This window comes from Pleuronectes platessa, chromosome 8, assembly GCF_947347685.1.
Source record: "Pleuronectes platessa chromosome 8, fPlePla1.1, whole genome shotgun sequence".
In the NCBI taxonomy this organism is placed as follows: domain Eukaryota; kingdom Metazoa; phylum Chordata; class Actinopteri; order Pleuronectiformes; family Pleuronectidae; genus Pleuronectes; species Pleuronectes platessa.
The window spans coordinates 15,931,342-15,949,378 of record NC_070633.1 but is presented as its reverse complement, the minus strand read 5'-3'; the positions used below and the strand labels follow the sequence as shown (position 1 = coordinate 15,949,378).

Sequence of the window (18,037 nt, the reverse complement as noted above, 5' to 3'; positions counted from 1 at the left end):
GTACTGACTAGAAGGGCAGAGAGAGAGGGAGAGCAGTAGGGAGGCCGTGCGACAATAGTCGATGAGCTGGCATTCCCTGTGGCTGCCTCGCTTTCAGAGGCTCTGCGAAAAGAGCAGGACTGCTGAATCAGGGTGGAACTGAACAGAGAGAGGCACTAGCTGCTGCTAATTCCATCACTAAAGACCTAAAGCGGCCAGACACAGCAGCTGCTCTCAAACTTTTACTGGTCAAGTGAAAGTGCATATACATTAGGGCTGGGTAAGAAAACAACATATCAACTTTGATTCACATATAGATGTCATCATCATTATAATTTTATCAAATAACAAAGGTTGAATACATATTCATATTCATATAATGTTGTGCACAGTGAGGAGGTAGAACCTATGAATTATTCTACATTTTCTGCTAATTAGGAATTTTTAAACCCACAACTTTCACTCTTTCACAGAGACACAAAATCTGTCTCAAAGGAACAACAATGACTATTAATCATAATTATTGGTATCAAGTGATATGAACATTTTTTATCTTAATATAATTTTTGGACTAATCAGTCAGTATACACAATGTTGTTATACACAACATGCTTCAGTCTTTCCAAAATGGGCGAAAAAGTCAGAAGTTTGCAGTCTAACAAACTGGACGATAAACTATTAGATATTTAAAGTGGATGGTTATTTTTGGATAGCTTCTCTCAAACTCTAATAGCCATCAGGAAGGGCTTTTTATTGTTTACTGGCATAAAGGAAGCCCCTCATTACTAGTTAACACTCTGGTTAAGGCTTTATGACAGTTAAACTGTTTTCATGCACCCCTGATACTCTGCTAATAAGCATCGTTATTGGTATAATAAACCAACTGACAGAATCATTCTGAGGAGTTCCTTCCTCCAACACAACACTTGAGCTAAATTAGCATACGGGGGAATAATATAACAGGCTCCGTGGTGTTTTTTATTTTTCTATAATGCATCTGCACAGATCACCAAACCAAAAATTACAGCGGTAAAACCTCACTCTGTGTCCATATTAATTTAGGAACAGAAATTTACATACTCACCAGACATGAAATTTAATGTAGAGATCCAGGTGTAAGTATATGCCCCGTTGTCTAATAGAGATAACTCTAATTCCAGTTATGAAAGGACGACTGAGGTCATATGTTTTTATACGATCCGACCTGCTGGAGGAGTATGACATCACTTTGAACCCGTTGGCGGCCTGCAGCTGATTTTAAATTAGATTGGCAAAATAGCTTTTCATCATTTTTGGATATAGATAATGAATGGACATTGGTGCAGTGATTAGCTTTGTCGCCTCACAAGAGGGTTCCCAGTTTCAATCCTGGTTGGGCCAGGGTCTTTCAAGATTGGATTTTCTCTGGTTACTCCCACAGTCCAACCAAATGCAGATTGGGATTAGGTTAATTGGAGACTTTAAATTGACCATAAGTGTGAATGTTTTTGTTTGTTTTCGATGGCGTCCCACCCAGCTTGTTACCCACCTCTGGTCTGGGAATGGCTCCAGCTTCCCCAATGACCCTTAAAGGAACTGCATTATGGATGGATGGAAGAGAGTTAGTCTTGCTTTTATCACCCCTCAGTTTGATTGGTGTAATTCCCTGTTTGCTCACGTAGAACAGTCGCCTCCTTGTCGTCTCCGGTAATAAATTAAAAAAACGCAGCTGCTTGCCTTCTAATTGGAAAAGGGGAGCGTGATCACATTACACTGGCTTGCTGTCAAATTCAAGATTGATTCTAAGATTTTGACCTGATGCACCTTCACACTCCATCACGATCACTGAGGTCGACCAACCTGATGCTGAGATGGAGGCTTTTGCAGTGGCTGCCCCTCATCTCTGGAACAGTTTGCCAGTCCACATCGGAACCAGTTCACATCACTGGTTAAGGCCCATTACTTCTCAGTTGCTTTCAATCTGTGTTGAGTTTGAGACCTCGATTTCATTCTCAAATAAATGATCTTAAATGTTTTATTGCTTTTGTATTCTCTATGTAGGCTCTGTTTATATATTTCTTTTTAATTATTTTAGGTTTGTTATTTAAAGCCTGTCCAACATTAAGGTCGGCTGTGGTTGTTTTTAAAGTGCTTTTAAAATAAACATTGACATGATTAATGGTGCTCTGAAAGGGTAAAGGGTGGAAGTAGCAGATGCAAAGCAAAGTGTAACAAATAGTTTATACTGAATGTTGTGCAGATTATCTCAGTCGTCAGAACGTTAATCTCCTATGTGTTGACGTGCTGCTTTACTTACCTACTGTAGATCATTGTAGATTATAGAAATTCCTGTGATGTTTTCAGTGCCGAGGGAGTGAGGGCGTTTCCACTGTTTCATTGTGTGAAATGAATGTCATTGTGTAGAAGTGGACACCTGAGAAAGTGCTTCACTGGCAGTTTTGGGGGGGGGGCCGTATCTGTGTAGAGAGGCGTGTTCTCTACAGTGTGTGTGGTTTTGTTGAAATGCTCCATTTGGCACGGAGCATTTGGGCTTTTTTGTCGCTCTACAGTACAAAAGTGTGGGTGTAAGAATATGTGAGCACCGTTTCCAGTGGCACTGTTAACATTCCACATGCGACAAAAACCCATCTCATTGGGTCCCTGAGGTGAACACAACAACAGCGGCGATGTGCTCCGCGGCATAAAACATCAGTTTTATTTTAGTCCCAATGCTATTCCTGGTCCTGTATTATTGATGATTTGCTCCACCCAAAACTTTGCCTCTCACTTTCAGTTTTACTTCAACATGTCAGCAGAATTCCACCTGCTCAACACCTCTCGTCGACCTGCCTCGCAGTTTATTTTCACGAGCATTTGCCCTTGGGTGTACCCTCCTCGCTCCACCTTCGGTCTCCTCATCCTCTACATACTGTGGGAGAGCGCTGCTGTAAGTAGCTAGCTCTTCCCCCCCCCTCTACTCCTCCTCTCCACGTCGTGCCCGACTGTGGTTCTTTTGAACGTTCCCCGTCCAAGGCTTTGAACATTCTGGACTTTGAAATCCCCAGTCGGCCCAAAATCTGGGAGGAGACGGGGCCCAGTCCGAGCTGAGGCTCAGCTCACCAGTGGCAGCTCACTTCTAATCCTCTTCTCGCTCGTGGCAGAGCGGAGGAGAGGGAGTCCGGTTTGTGCAAAGCTAATCATGGAAGATGTGAGTAATATATGTCTTGCGCTGCATCCTCTTTTTCTTTTTTGTCCTTTATCCATTAAAACACTCTTGATTGAGCTTCAAGTCATATGTAACTAATATTGCTGTATACTGGACCTCTGTAGTTCCCTAATCAGCCTCTCTAATGGCCCATTCGTCAATAACACTAACAGAAAATGTCACTCTGTAGCCTCCGTTTGACCTCCTCCTCCCTCGGTTTGATCTCTGACCTCTGGATTACCCTTCGCTTGCCTCCACTTCCTCTGTGTGCTGTGTACGCCGGGTGCTGCACTGTCACAAAATGATTTCTCACACATAATGGGAAAGGTAAGCTTCCCCCGGGCAAGGCGGCGGGTGGATATTTCAGGAGAGAAAATGCCGACAAGTGCCGGCGCTGTAAGAGACAGAATGTGGCACAGATGAAACTGCAGGGAAGTGACTTAATTCCCTCAGCAGCCGTTAAGCAGAGCTCTTTGAAGCAAAGACATTTTGTGTCTTATATCTGGCAGACTTTGTTAATAGTGTTTTACTTTGATTCGCTTAAAAGACCCGCGGCATAAAGGTACTGCACTTTAGATTTTAATTTGTTTTCACACAATCAGATTCAAAGAAACCACTTCCAGCTAAGATACATCCAGTCGTAGCAGAGAATAGCTCATCACCTGCTGCTCTGGAAGTGTCTGTACTGCAGCCTCATTAGGATTTAAATTAGGCAAATGCTGTGGCAGTGCATCATCGCGTTCCAGAGGCTGGGTAGAGCAAATTAAAAAAGTGTGTGCTGCACAGGACTTAAGTCATACATCTGAAGGAGCACTGCAAGGTGAAAAGAAAATCTAACTCGAAATGTGAGATTGCATCACTCTGGATTAATGATTGGTCAAAATTTACTTCACTTTAATCTGCATTCATGAAGTTGATGTTGCAACCACTAAACATGCAGTATAAGAGGTGACATACTTGAGTGGCTTTGATGCAGCACACTGATCTGCGAAATCTACAAGAAATAAGTAGCTGCTGTGTTCATGAGAATAGGGTTCGGTGTGAATAGTGTTCAAATGTGTACAGTAAACTACGTAGCTGGAGCCAGCAGCTGGTTAGCTTAGCATATTTGCAAAGCCAGTGATGAAGCAGATAAGTGTTAACAGTGAATGTCAGGATCGCTGTTAAGTGGAGTTTTGGGGGTTTGGACCACAGCACACTCGCTGTCTCCAGTCATCATGATATGCCAAGCTAACAGTCCGCTGGCTCTGGCTTCATAGACACAGTACAGTCCCAGGCGACTTGTTCAAAAATGCATTATTTTGTACGTCCAGATCATTTACATGTCACCTTTACAATCTTACAAAATTGTTTTGTTTGTTTGTCAGTGTTTTCTTTTTTACTCTGCTCCATCAGAGAAATTTTCAACGTAGTGACCTGCACCTCAGTCGCCCACATCATTGTGACAGTGATGGGACTCAACAGTATCTGAAGAGCCCAAGTCCTTGTTTGATGATATACAGGTACACAAATTACAGCTAGAGGTGCAGAGGAAGCTGAACGGAGAATAAAGACACAGAAAAGATCAGCTGATAAAGACACAAGACTAAGGCAGATATAGTTTCAACACATCATATGAATAAGAAATCGTCCTTCTCTTCTTCTCGGTATTACTAGCAGTTCATTTACTGACTCTCTGGCTCCTTGAAGTGTGTGTGTGTGTGTGTGTGTGCTACAGCAGCAAGTGCTAATGAGCTGACATGTCGGCAAAGCTTACCGCTGACAGTCGTGACACTCAGACCGACAGTCGACATAAGCGGCAGATAAACTTAAAGACTTGTGATGTTTGACTTTCCTGCGGCATCACATGTATGCTAACGCTACAGCAGTGGGATTTGTCACTTGTCATTGTGTGTGTACGTGTTTGTCTGTGTGTGAGTGTGTGTGTCTGTGTGTGTCTCCAGTGTCTTGACAGGTCTCCCACTTACTTGCACTAGATGATATTCTGCTTTGCACATGAGAAGGATGATGAGCTATGTTACATATTTCCAGGCGATTATTGGATTAATTCCCAATTTGGAAGAAGCGAGTCATAGCACACTGAAGCCCCCCCCCCCTCTCTACCCTTTTGCTTTCTTTGCTTGCTTAACGCTCCCCCCCCCCCCCTCCCCATCTTCTACTTCCTTTCCGTCTAAGCTCTTTAAGCCACTGTCTGCAAACTTTTACTGTGCAGCCCGTCTGCTCCTGCTGCTGACTGCGCCACCATATATACAGTTTTTACTTTGCTAATTCCAGCAGGGAGTTATCACACGTGTGCATGATCACAAGCATTTAATCACACCCACCCTCGTGTCCCACCTCTATTTCCACAGATACAGGCCAAAACACAAAATACGGGTTCGGCTCACCTAACCTGATTATATGCCACTGGCAGTAATGTCTCTACGAGGAAATTACAAAGGCTGCCATGTGAAGTGCTCAGCCAAACTGGATTTTTCTTCTCCCCCTATCTGTTTCTTTTTGCAAACACGGACAACCTTCAAATTATTTTGACCCCCCCCCTCTTTGTCCTCGACCTCTAACACTGTCACCAAGTAAGAATAATACATTTTGACGCAGATCCAAATAAATGGCGAGATCCATGAAGTTTGTTACTCTTTCTCTGCAGCATTTCTTAAACCCTGGCAGCAGCAGGGCTGCACATGCACCAACTTCGCTCTCAGATGCAATAGATTGCAAGTGACTGGTACATAGATTGAAAAATGAAAGACTAGTTCTCAAACTATGGAATCTGACTCTCTGCATGGACACTAACAACTTTATGGATGATATTGGTAGCACACTGCAAACAGCGCTGCACAGCAATACAAGGCAGCCTTGTTATGCGCTAGTTTTGCGAATGCAGGTACACAAATAACATCCTTTCCACCTGCTCTCTCTCACTCCTTTTCTCCCCCTCCCTCATCTGGCCTCTAGTCGGTCCGTCTTGTTTTAGGTGACCCCCACTCCTCTCCGCCCTCAGGCGCCCACACACCCACTGCAGCCGCTTATGTTGCTGGTGAGAGGGAGACTCACAGCCCTCCAGTGTGTTTCGTGTGTAGGAGGGTATACAATTGTGTGTGTGTGTGTGTGTGTGTGTGTGTGTCTCGAAGCAGGTCTGACATGTGTGGAGTGATTGGGAGCTGAGTGTGTGATGCCAAGGGAAATCATGGCTCTATCTGGAGAACAGTGGAAGATGGTGCATAATGAGTCATGCTAACGCAGCCGCCAAGACTCCAGTTGAAAGCTTTTAGTGTGTGTGCATGCTGCTTCTCTGCCTGCATGCGTTAATGGGCATCAGGACGTGTGCACGTGTTTGTGGATGTGCCAGAGCCTATACTTCACTTCACTGGCGTCCTGTCGATGCATCATGCATGTGCTGTGAAAAGCTGCTTTAATCAAACCAGCATATCATCAAATTTAGTGGGTCATGATAAAAGAAAGCTTATCAAGTCACTCCCGGCCATTGCATCATGCATATGCACAATTTATGCAGAATGCAAGTGGAAAGCTTTTAAGGGCTTTGGTGTCAGCAGTGATACAACGCATCACGGGAGGAGGGAAATAACTCACATTGCTCCTCTCTGACGGCTGTGTGTACGTTTGAGAACGATGTATAAATGTATCCATTAATCCATTATCTGATGCCTCTGCTCACCTCCATAAAACCAGAGCAGGGTTCACCTGGTTTTCTCACTTCAGGCATCATGATGCTGATAATCACTGCTGTCGGAGGCTCCCCTGAAACGAGTCATCTGGAGTAGATAATGCAGCTTCTCCTAAGGTGCTTATCAGCAGTGCTGTCAGTGTTGTCAGTTCAGTGAACTGACACCTACCTAGGTGCCAGTAAAGTCTGCAATAAGTTTACAGTAATTTCTACTTGTTTTAACTTTCTTCAAAAACACCCACTAACATTTGGCTTTTGTCTGCAACAGGAATGGATAGAGTCATCATTCACTCCCCGGTCAAATGACTCTGCAGGAGACGTGTCTTCTGGGCTCTAGCTCCGATTGGCATTAATTAAAGTATGACACACGGGTGAACGTGCCAATTTCGTATTATTTTTCGTTATTTGGTAGCGTGGACGCTGGCTCAGCATCCTCTGGCGATTGGCAGCTGAATTTGAAAGGGGGACGGAAGTAAATAATATAAAAATTCCAACCATCTTAACGTTGTCACTGGTCTCCACTGTGCTTCCTCCTGCTGTGTTTCCTGCTTCCAAAGCATTGATTACAGACACATTCATGACCCCGAGCATGACTCACTAATACAAAGACAACTCTTCTGCTGGCACTGGGAGAGGAGGAGGTGTACCCGCGTCAAAAAAACTGCATATAGCCACTGCAATTATGGGTATCATTTAGGTGTATTATAATTTGGTGTGATTATATATATGATTCACTTATTCTGAATATAAATGATTTTTCAAGTAAATCTTATAATATCAAATGTGTGTTCCTCGTCTGGAGGAGCCTCAAATATTTATTAAATCTTTATAGAGTTTTATTGTCACGTGGTGTAAACACTGTTTTAGAGGATTTATCACGCTCCCAGGGATATAATTCCTTGGTACACTCTGCTCGGATTTTTTTGTTAGAATGCAAATAGAACACTTAAAAAACACTGTATATCAGCACAAATATTAAGGAGGATCAACCTCAGCCTGGGTCCCAATATCTGTTTTTTAAATCCATGCAGGTTGACCCCTGCACAATTTTCTTCCTTTTGCCACCTCTCTTGCCTTTTTCAGCTTAAAACCTAAACTTTCAGCCTTGTGTGTATTTTAGTGTGAAGCTGTAAGAAGCTGACAACTTAGCAAAGCTCAGCTGAGCCTCTGACACTTTTGGCACTCAAAGAAAATCTGTTTAACTAAGGAGCTGATAAATGCAAGATGTGCGCCCCTGTCCCTTCTACCACGGAAACATATGCATCCATGCATGCCAGATTGAGATTTGTATATGTTGTGTCTTATTTTGTTGCAGAAGCTGAATGTTTGTGTACAACACGGTGCATCATAATGCATGGCTGATCATAAACTCATTACTATTTATGTATTTGAGTCAAATGGCTGGCAGCAGCTCAGCACAACATAAGAGGATTTACACATTAATCAACAGTGGAAAACTCTTCTTGCCTCTTGCTGATGTAATTTTTCGTTTTGACTTCTGAGCATTTTGACTCCGTCTCTTTCAGACAGTGCCACGTTATTTTCACTGCGATATCTGAGTAAGCACTTCCTGGTATTAATCTGCAGCAATCTGTGGCACAGATCACATTTATACGAGGAGAAGGGAGGGGCTATGAGGAAACTGATGACACATGCAGTCTAACAACATCACCACCAGGCCTGATTTAGAAATTACATTTCCGTGTTTCTGGGGAATTTGTCAGATCGTGAAAGTTTGATAAAGTCGACGGGTATATAACAGTTGTCTAATTATGTCTTGTGCCTTTGGGACAAAGGCAGCAAAGAATTAAAGGAGTATTTACACTGAGAGTGGAATGTCAGCATGAAACTCTCTATTCTCTCCTCCAGCGTATGTTTTGGTGTCTGTGCATGTGCTTCCTTTCTGCCTGGGCTGCGAGCGTGATCAACTCCACATCCTGTTGTGAGGCTGCCAGGCAGGAATAGTGTGTCACCAGTGGAAAGATTGTTCAGTTTGGACTATTGACACCAGTGTGAGACGAATAGCACGTTGTCACTGGCCTGAGGAACGACAGGGACCTCTGATTCATCCCCAAAACTTAAAATAGCTCTGTGGTCACTGTTCTCTGAGCTTCACCAGCAGAGCAGTAATCATGGTTTATAACAGCCATAAATCATTTGAAGTATCAGAAGGCTGAAAAGGGAATTTTAAAAAGGCTCATTGAATAGTCACCCATTTAACTATTTCTATTATTCTTTTAAGTAACTTTTTGGTTTGCTTGTTTGCCAAAGTTCTACAATTAACTTGAAACTCCTTTACTTTAAAATGTATGTCTATTGCTACTTTAGTCGATATTTGTGTATTAATAATGGATGAAACCAGTATAATGTGAGGGGTGTTCAAATTATGAAAAACAGATTTAATTATCCCCCGACCCTTCGAGTTCTCCTTCGCTCTGTGGAACTTTGCTGCATTTTTCAGGTCATTGTTTCAGTTTTGTGGCCGACACAACTTCACGATTCACTTCACTGTCGCTTCTCTGATCAGTGACGATTGCAGCCGCTGTTTTCAGGGTAACCAAAATAACAACCAAGTTACATCAGGTTGACAAATATATGATTCAAATGAATGCTAATGTTTCTCCATGTCTGTTGGTTACGTAAAATGGCAACTTTGCTCTTTAAGTTGAAACATCAGCTTTTAACAGAGATTGCAACTAGAAGTGTCTCTTGTTTTTTGGAACTGGTTCTCATTTCCCAATCCATTGTTTGACTTGGCGATAGTTCTCATCGTACATTATCCCTGTTTAGTGCTCGTCATTTTTGGAAGCAGAGGCTCTGTCCACTTCAGCTTTGGCTCGAAGACAGCTGCTCTCTTTTTCTCGCAGCTTCAGTATTGCAGCTGCTTGAAATGTAAAACGCATCATTTCCCTTTCAGAGCAGAGAGGAGAAGAGCTCAGTGACACAGGCCGTTTAAGGCAGCAAAAGACCAGAAGTGGATGTGGGCCATGACGCCTTAAGTTAGTGCGACACCACTCCTGCCTCTTTACCATCATCTGAAATCTGAGCTGTGTTCAGTTCTTGCTCTGATGTCACTCAGGCAGCATTTCTTATCCTCTCACAAGGCCACCATTTTTCACCTTAAGCAAGACCATTAAAGTGTCAGAGCAGAATGACTTTGGTCTGAAGGTCAGTCAGGAATCGGTTGGATGAGAGAGAAAAAAAAACTGTGAAATAAAGGAGAAGATTTAATCCAGAAGGATATTTGCAGTTGATGAATTTCTTTCCAGATTTTCTGTCTGATCTCTGTCATTACTTAGGAATGTGATTTTCCTCCATACGTCAGCAGCAGACAGCTCGGTAAGAAACTGCAAGAGAGACATGAGATAGAGTTTTTCCGATAGTTAAAAATATTCAGCCTAAGATATTTGATATCTGAATCATTATTGTTTTATAGCAGAGGCTGTTTAGTTGCAGAATGGAAGATACAACACTCAAATTCATTATTGAGGTTAAGTATCATCCTGTAATGTTTTTGTTTTTTTTAAAGACCTTGCACCTTGTCCCATCTGAGAAAGTAATTAACTATAACACATCTCTGGATTATGGACAGGGATTATATTTAGATTTACTAATTTATCCAAAGTGACCCACGACTGATTGCGTTTATAATGTTTTATTTTGACATTATCTTGAGGAGAAAGAAAAGGCCTAGTCAGGGATTTCTAAGAATGTGTTGGTTGCTTTGGCAAAGCTGAGCAGAATTTTAATCTCCCACACTTTTCTCCATCTTGAGGCTCAGTCTCTGACACAGCTGCCTTAGACAGAAATGTTCTCCACCGCGTTCCAATCTCATGAATCCACCGCTTCCTGAAACACGCGCACTCGGAATACTTGCACACAATATAATAATTAGCATCATTATCTAACACAGTCACGCTGACAAATATACAGGTTTGAGTAGGAAAGAAGATTGTGTGTTTTTTGCAGTTACGTTTGCATTGATTGTCATTAAGTTTTTTCATTTAGGAAACAACAGAACAAGTTGGGAAGAGTTTTACCAATTCCAAACACACATTTACTATAATCTGGATCTGAACATGCAGGCAAAAGTCAATCAATGTAGAAAATACAACCATTGTTTCTGGTAGAAAATAGAAAATGTCTGCATGTGTTTAGATTGTACATTTAAAAAGTTGTGTTTCCTGTATTTAGCAGTTTGGGGCTTGGGTTCTAAACTGCTTTGGGACTTGTACACCTCAAATGAACCTGTGTTGTGTGAGGGGCACCAGAGATTATAACTTCAGTTCATGATGTACAAGATTTATAGATTTACAGGATTTTGGACAGAGTTCTGCCGCGGGAGCTGGGAGAAGCGGGCAGCAGGACAATAAGTCTGTGAACTGACTTTGTGATGTGTCGTTATCTGGGAGCTTGTACATTTCATGTGGAAGGGAGACTGAGAACACAGGTTAACAGCGCTGTGCTCCAGTGTCCCGCTCTTAAAGCCGATGTGGGGTGCTGATGCATGCTTAATAGCACGCAGGGCCCCTTTTATGGCTTCTAAAAAGGGACACATCACCTATCCTCTCTGGACAGTGTAGTGGTGACAGCTGCAGCCGCCATCCGCTCCACTACAGCTCCACAGAGAAGACGCGTCAGAACAACGTGTGCATCTAAGGTCGTGCATGCAGCACTAACATGTAGTTATCACTGACTGTATATAGATGGAGCTTTAATATGCAGAGGGATTCGGGGGTTAATCACGGTAGGATGGATTGAGCTGCCGTGTCAAAGTCCTGTCAATACACAAGCTCGACGAATCATGAGTGAGCCTCACTTATACAGCATCAAACCTTTTGACATGTATTTTGACTCTTTAGTTTGGTCGATGTCTCTTGTGCTAACATGGAGGAGGCAGGGTTTATGATCTCTACCGCAGCCAGCCACCAGGGGGAAATCCTGTCGTCCTATGGGAGTCACCATGTGGGTCACGATTCTGATTTGACAAACACGCACCAGCAATGTAGACTTTTCCTTTTAGTTTCAATTACGTCTATTTTCTTAATTGATCTGTCTGCGTAAATGAGATTTAAGAAGATGGCCAAAGTTTTAAAAGTCGATCCACATGCAGTATAAAAACAAAGACACCGGTCGTCTCTGCATTTGATAGCACTGGCTGTTTTAGCTCTGTATAACTTCTTTCGAGATTTCCCTTTGGAATGTGCTGCAGCTGCCTGTACTCGTAAAAGCCACCCAGCCAATACCATTACTTCTCTTTATTACTGAGACCTTAATTGTCCTAAAACCTCAACCACCTCCGAGAGAAGTTATTATAGAGACTATATCTGTTGTGCCGTTTTATTTCTTCCATTCTGCATGTGGTTGTTTCATTTTAATTAGATTTTACTATTCCGACAAAAATCATTATTTCTTTTAAATGTTTTATTGCATTGATTTGTTCAGTATTTATTGAGCCAAAACTTCTTCAGACCAGATTTGTTGTGTAAAACCTGCTGAACTAACAGTGCAACAAAGATTGTGTTCACTAAAATGCAGAAGCTAATTCCATCCTCCCGATCCTGACGTCACTCATCTGCGAACACGTCCCTGGCAGTTTCTTGTGTGCTGGGGTCATGCAGAGGAAGTTCAGCTCCCCGGGGAGTCGTAGAGACAGGAATGTTTGGTCCAGATATTGACGCCAGAAAAAACAAGCGTGCAGGATTGCAGGAACGCAGGGAATGCGTCTCCCCTGTGTTCAGAAACTGTACAAAAGGGTCTTCTCGTTCTGTGACTCTGGTGCCTGGACAAATCAGGAATGCAGGGGCAGTGGAGTTGAGCCTCAGCTATGGCATGTTGCTCTCTGGCTGTCATGCCTTAGGAATTTTTCATTTCCTTAAGTCTGCTGGCGATGGGATTCCCACCACATGAACCTGTAGTGTAACATGTGACAGGCCGACTAACACCAGAACATCTGCGGGACGCCATGAACATTTACGCGTTCAATCAATCTCGTTTTTCTCACATCGCCTCTCTCTCTCTTTTTTTTTCACTTCCTCCTCGTCTTGCTGAAGTGTCCATCTCAGGTTTCAGGTCCCCTACCAGCAGCTGGTATGGTAACAGGTGTCATTTATATAGACGTTATGTAGCTGCCATCAGTGCTACTGTTACATGACCTCAGTTATAAATAAATAATAGTGACATGATTTACTGTGCTGCTTCCTGGGCACAGTCGGTCCAATTAGATAAGGCAAAGTACAGTAGAGACAGAATAAATCACTCCGCCCACCTTGAAGGAAGCGAACCCATCTGTTAAGGTGGACAGAGCTGCTTTGATACTAATGGAGACACTTTGTCTTGTCACTGACCACTGCCTCCATCTGTGTGTGTCTGTGTGTGTGTGTGTGTGTGTGTGTATGTATATACGTGTTATTTGCTGACTGACGCCCGGGCAGATGAGAGCCAGGTTTTGTTTTGTTCTACAATTGAACGCCCGCCGGGCCCGACAGGGGGTTACACTGTGGTGGGTGAGATAAAATGCCTCAGAGTGGAAATCTCACTGTTTCTCTGCAAAGTGCATATAGCTCAGGGAACTTTTCAGCGGGTTACGAGGCAATCAAATCACACAATAAACTGGATTTGTGCAAAAGCAAGAGTTTTAATCGGAAAGGCAGGGAAATGGGGGGAGTATATATTTGCTGGCCAACTGAGTTAAAACCACGCTGTGATCTGTCAAGATAAGCAAAAGTCTTAAAGAAGAAAGGTTTTGTGGAGGCTAAAGTTGAGGCTGCAGTAAAAGTTGCCTTGGAATCAGATGCTTTACGTCAGAGCCGTCCGTGCCTCCTCCTTCCTACTGTCTATAATAATGCTTTATTTTGCAATATGAACCCCTTCAGCAGGCAGCATATTCTCAACCTAGATTTTAACCCACACACCATGGCATGTGCTTTTATATAAATGTTGCATATATGAGAGCATTCGCCCCCCTGCTGGAAACGCCAGTCGTCGTGTGCTTTCAGAAACGAGGCGTTTGCCGCCTCTCAACCCTCTCACCCAAGAAAACCTTATCACACTCGCACAGAACCCAATACCTCGTTTGCAAGTCCATGAGCTCAGATGAACTTCTCTGGAGATTTTGCAGGAACCTGACAAGTGTAAAGCTTTTAGCTCGGGAAAGTGTCAGTCACACCAGATTATTGTTCCTGTTATGCAGCTGAAGGTTTAAAGAGATGACTCCCACAGCACCGTCTAACGCTCAGATGACAAACAGACTCCAACCAGAGAGTAGATTAATTTGTAGGAGCTCAATTATTCAAGATAAAACATGTCATTTCCAGTCGGATGGCTGTTTGCAGTGAAGCTCTTCTGCTCTGCTTTAAGGGCAACTGGTCCTATAGCATGAATCTTAAAGTGACACGCAGAGATAGTAGAAATTCTCAGAGACAGGATTCTGTTTGTCACAGTTATTTAATTAATCGAGGATAAAGGCAGAATGAAAAAATAGAGGAAGAGAAGATGAAGGTCAGGGTTGAGGAATACATGAGGAGGGGGCACGGCCGACATCGAAGAAGAGCGAGGATGAGCGATCAGATGTGGCAGGGAAGAAAAAAAGCAAATAGTGGGGGTGGAGAGAAGCTTCACAGATTCCATGATGTCGGCCTTCAGGGTGATTCATTCGTCATCATCGCTCAAGATTGAGACAAACCCTTGCTCCTACCTAGCCTGCCTCCAGCACCGCCACAGGTGAGGTTTCTCAACACAGTCAATTGAATATGAAATAGTGAAAAGATGAAGTTCATTTAGTTTATGTTTCCTCCATTTGCATTTTAAGGAAAAACATTTCAGCAGTCACTTGGTTCTGCATGATTCACTAAGAGGAAGGTGATGCAAGGTAAATCTTGAAGACTAAATATCTGCTTTAGATAGAAAAAGGTCTGACTGGAGTTTAAAGCTTCAACACCATTTCACCGAGCCGTCCTTCTTCTGAAGCGAAGATTTTCAACATTTAGTGAAATACATTATTTACTTTCTCCAGCGAGGGTTCCACAGGAAGACTCTTTTGTATCTGGAGCCAGTTAGCGTGGCTTAGCATATTGCCTGGAAACAGGGAAAACGGCTCACCTGGCTCTGTCTCAAAGTAACAACAATCCTTCGCCCATGCAGCGTCTCCAACCTTCTTAATTAATATGTTGTGTTTTGTTTTTTTTACTCTACAAACAACAAAGTCTGACAACAAAAACATGCTGCCTATTTACAGCAGGTTATGTGCCAAACAGTTTCTTGGACAAAACCAGTATAACCTCCTCCAGTTATCTGGCAAATTAGTCCTGGCCAAGCAACAGTTTGGCACATAACCCCTGTATGATTCAGGGAAATGTTGCTTTTACACTTTTTGTACAAATGAAATTAATTAAATGTAATGTGTTAATTACTGAGCTGAAGAGATGCTGTTTGGCAAATTATGTTTCATTAGGACGGAACAAGGTGAGCTATTCCCCCTTCTTTCCAGGCCATATGCTAAGCTAAGCTAACTGCTTACAGCTATTTGTATCTGTACAATAAAATCCACCTGAATCTATATTTTGAATGTCAAACTATTGCTCAATAATTAAAAAAGTAGGTCTGTAGAGTATTGAATTAGTTAATTTTTATGTTTTTTTGTATTCTTTATGGCATTTTTGTCTTTATTTAGATAAATACAGTGGAGGAGATAGGAAATGAGGTCAGGGAGTAGAGGCGAAGCTGCTGCTTCAGGCCATTGTGGTATTTAACCAGGAGGTTGGTGGTTTGATCCCGGCTCACCCAGTCCAAAGTGTCCTTGGGCCAGATACTTGATTTAGGCTAGACCATACTGATTGTCTATCCCTTACCATCTCACCGTACTTATTTAAATAAAGGAAAATATATATATATATATAAATACGTATTTATTTTGATGCATAGAAAGAGATTATTATGATGATGAACAACACAATCATGATGATGAGTGCTCAGATCCCTCACAAATATTGTCTGTGTCCAGCCTGATTCAGTTGCTCCTTCCCGGCAGCCGTGTCTCAGAGGAGAAAAATGGCTTTGAGGTGAATGTACCAGCTCAACCAGAAATCCTCACATATCCAGGGTTTGTGAAGTGCACATGAATTTTCCACAAGCACAAATGTGCCGCGCTCCATGTGTCGGAAGTCAGATTATCTGGTCTGTCACTTTGCCACGAGTGATATGGTAAAACACCGTCAAGGACTCTGAAAGCTGTGGGGCCACAATGAAAACTTTACAACTGTCAAATCAGTTATTCAATGCGTTCTCACAGGCATTGAATCCCTGTGTCTTCAGGGAACAAAAACACCAACTGCCGGCACTAAATATATCAGTCTCTCTCAATGACTTTCAGCAACTTCATGTTTCCCTTTGATAAGATCTAATAGGAGACACTTGGCATGACTTGACCAACCAATGAGGGCTGGGGCTGGATCCTATGACATGAAGTATTCCCAGTGTGTGGATGTGTTGTGTGGCGGCTTCGTATATTTACAGTTTTAAACAATTGATCGTTGCAACATGTCAACATCTGTCCAATGAGAAATGATTCGGCGAGGCTTGAAGTCACTCAAAAGGAAAATCATGGTAAGTCCCCAACCCACATTTGTAACCTTCAAAGAAATGTGACTTCTTTGACTTGATCACTTTCTCACCTCAGGTTGACACTTTCTGCTCACAGGCTTAAAGTAGTGTTAGTGAGAACAACAGCGTTCTGTTCAGATTAGCTAACAAGGCTCCATTGACGGCCGAGCTTATCTCACGGCTGTTGGTTTTTTTGCACAGCACTTGGTGCAGCTAAATTCAAGCAGGATTTTGGCACCTAATTAGAAAACAAATCCTGATTGTAGTTATTGAAGTTAAAGATGTTGGTGTGATGAGATTCATGCTGCAAAATATGAAATTGGAAACTGATGTGGAATTTTCTGCAGTGAAAGAAGAAACACGAGGTCGCCCTATGCTTGTGAACACATCCGCATTATTTAGATAAAAAAGTTAAAGTTTTATTCCTCATAGTGGGATATTATTCCAGCACCCAAATAACCAATCAGGTCGCTTGTTTTTCCTCCTGACAGACATCTTCTGGGGCAGCCACTTGTTTCTGTGTCATAATGGTTTTAGAAATATGGAGCCAAGCAGAGGACTCCGCGTTCCCATCAGTCAGATTGACTCAGACCCAACACACTGCTCTCTCTGTTATTGCATTTTAGAAAATACAACGACATGAATAACCGTGTCATATGAATGTACCATTGAGCCGGCAGCTAGAAAATTGTATTACAGCCAATGATACGTGGCGGCTCGGTCCCCGTCTGTCTGTGTCTCTTGCTGTTAGGAGCTCTTTTTCATTCTCTGTCGCTGTGTGTGCCTCCTGCCTGGTTTTCCATGCAGCAGCTAAGCAGGAATTTTGGCTAAATTAATTTCTGAGTAAGATCCATTAGCTATGGAAACCAATCAGGAGGAGGACAGAGGGACAGGTGAGCTCATCGTGCTGCGAGCTGCTGCTTGGAGCTGGTGTAGTTGGAGGTTAATACCAAGGACAGGTGATTAGTTATAAGCCACAGAAACACTACCTAATGAGCCGGGCTGTGCCCTCGCTGTCACACATGGCGTATTTCCCAAACACTGTCTGTCATATTTACAGTGCATCTCTTTATTTATTTTTGCTTTATTGGTGTATTAATGTACCAAAGTTTGAGAAAAGGCAGGTCATTTTTCATAGATTCTGGAAGATATAGTAGGCCCCCTAAAAAAGTTAAGAGCCGGAAAGCGGAGGAATTATCAGACACACGCAGGGGCTGTGAAGGTATTACAATATCTAAACCTTAAATCAATTCCTGCTCTCAAACTGAAAGACCACACTCTTGAATGAAACTTGAATACATTACCTCATCTGTGAACATGATTTTTGCCTTAGTTAGATTGTCAAGCTGCTTCACAACATCATTAAACCAGGTCTTTTGTTATTGTTTTTGATTGAGAGACGCCGGCTGAAGTTTATTATTATACATTTAACAGAGTAACCCTTTACTTCTTTTATATCCATGTATGGCTGGAGACATCTACTGCCTATACAAATTTCCCTTCTTTTAAAAGTGCTTTGTTTCCATCTGTCCCATCGTACTGCTACAGTTTCCAGCAGTTAGTATATCTCCTGGAAGCATCTTGATTTC

The 18,037-nt window shown here is 42.5% G+C and overlaps 1 protein-coding gene across 3 annotated transcripts in view; it reads left to right on the top strand.

Moving 5' to 3' along the window:
- Window positions 1–18,037, top strand: part of mid2 (midline 2) — a 94,202-nt gene that overhangs the window by 23,779 nt on the left and 52,386 nt on the right. The window lies entirely within an intron of this gene.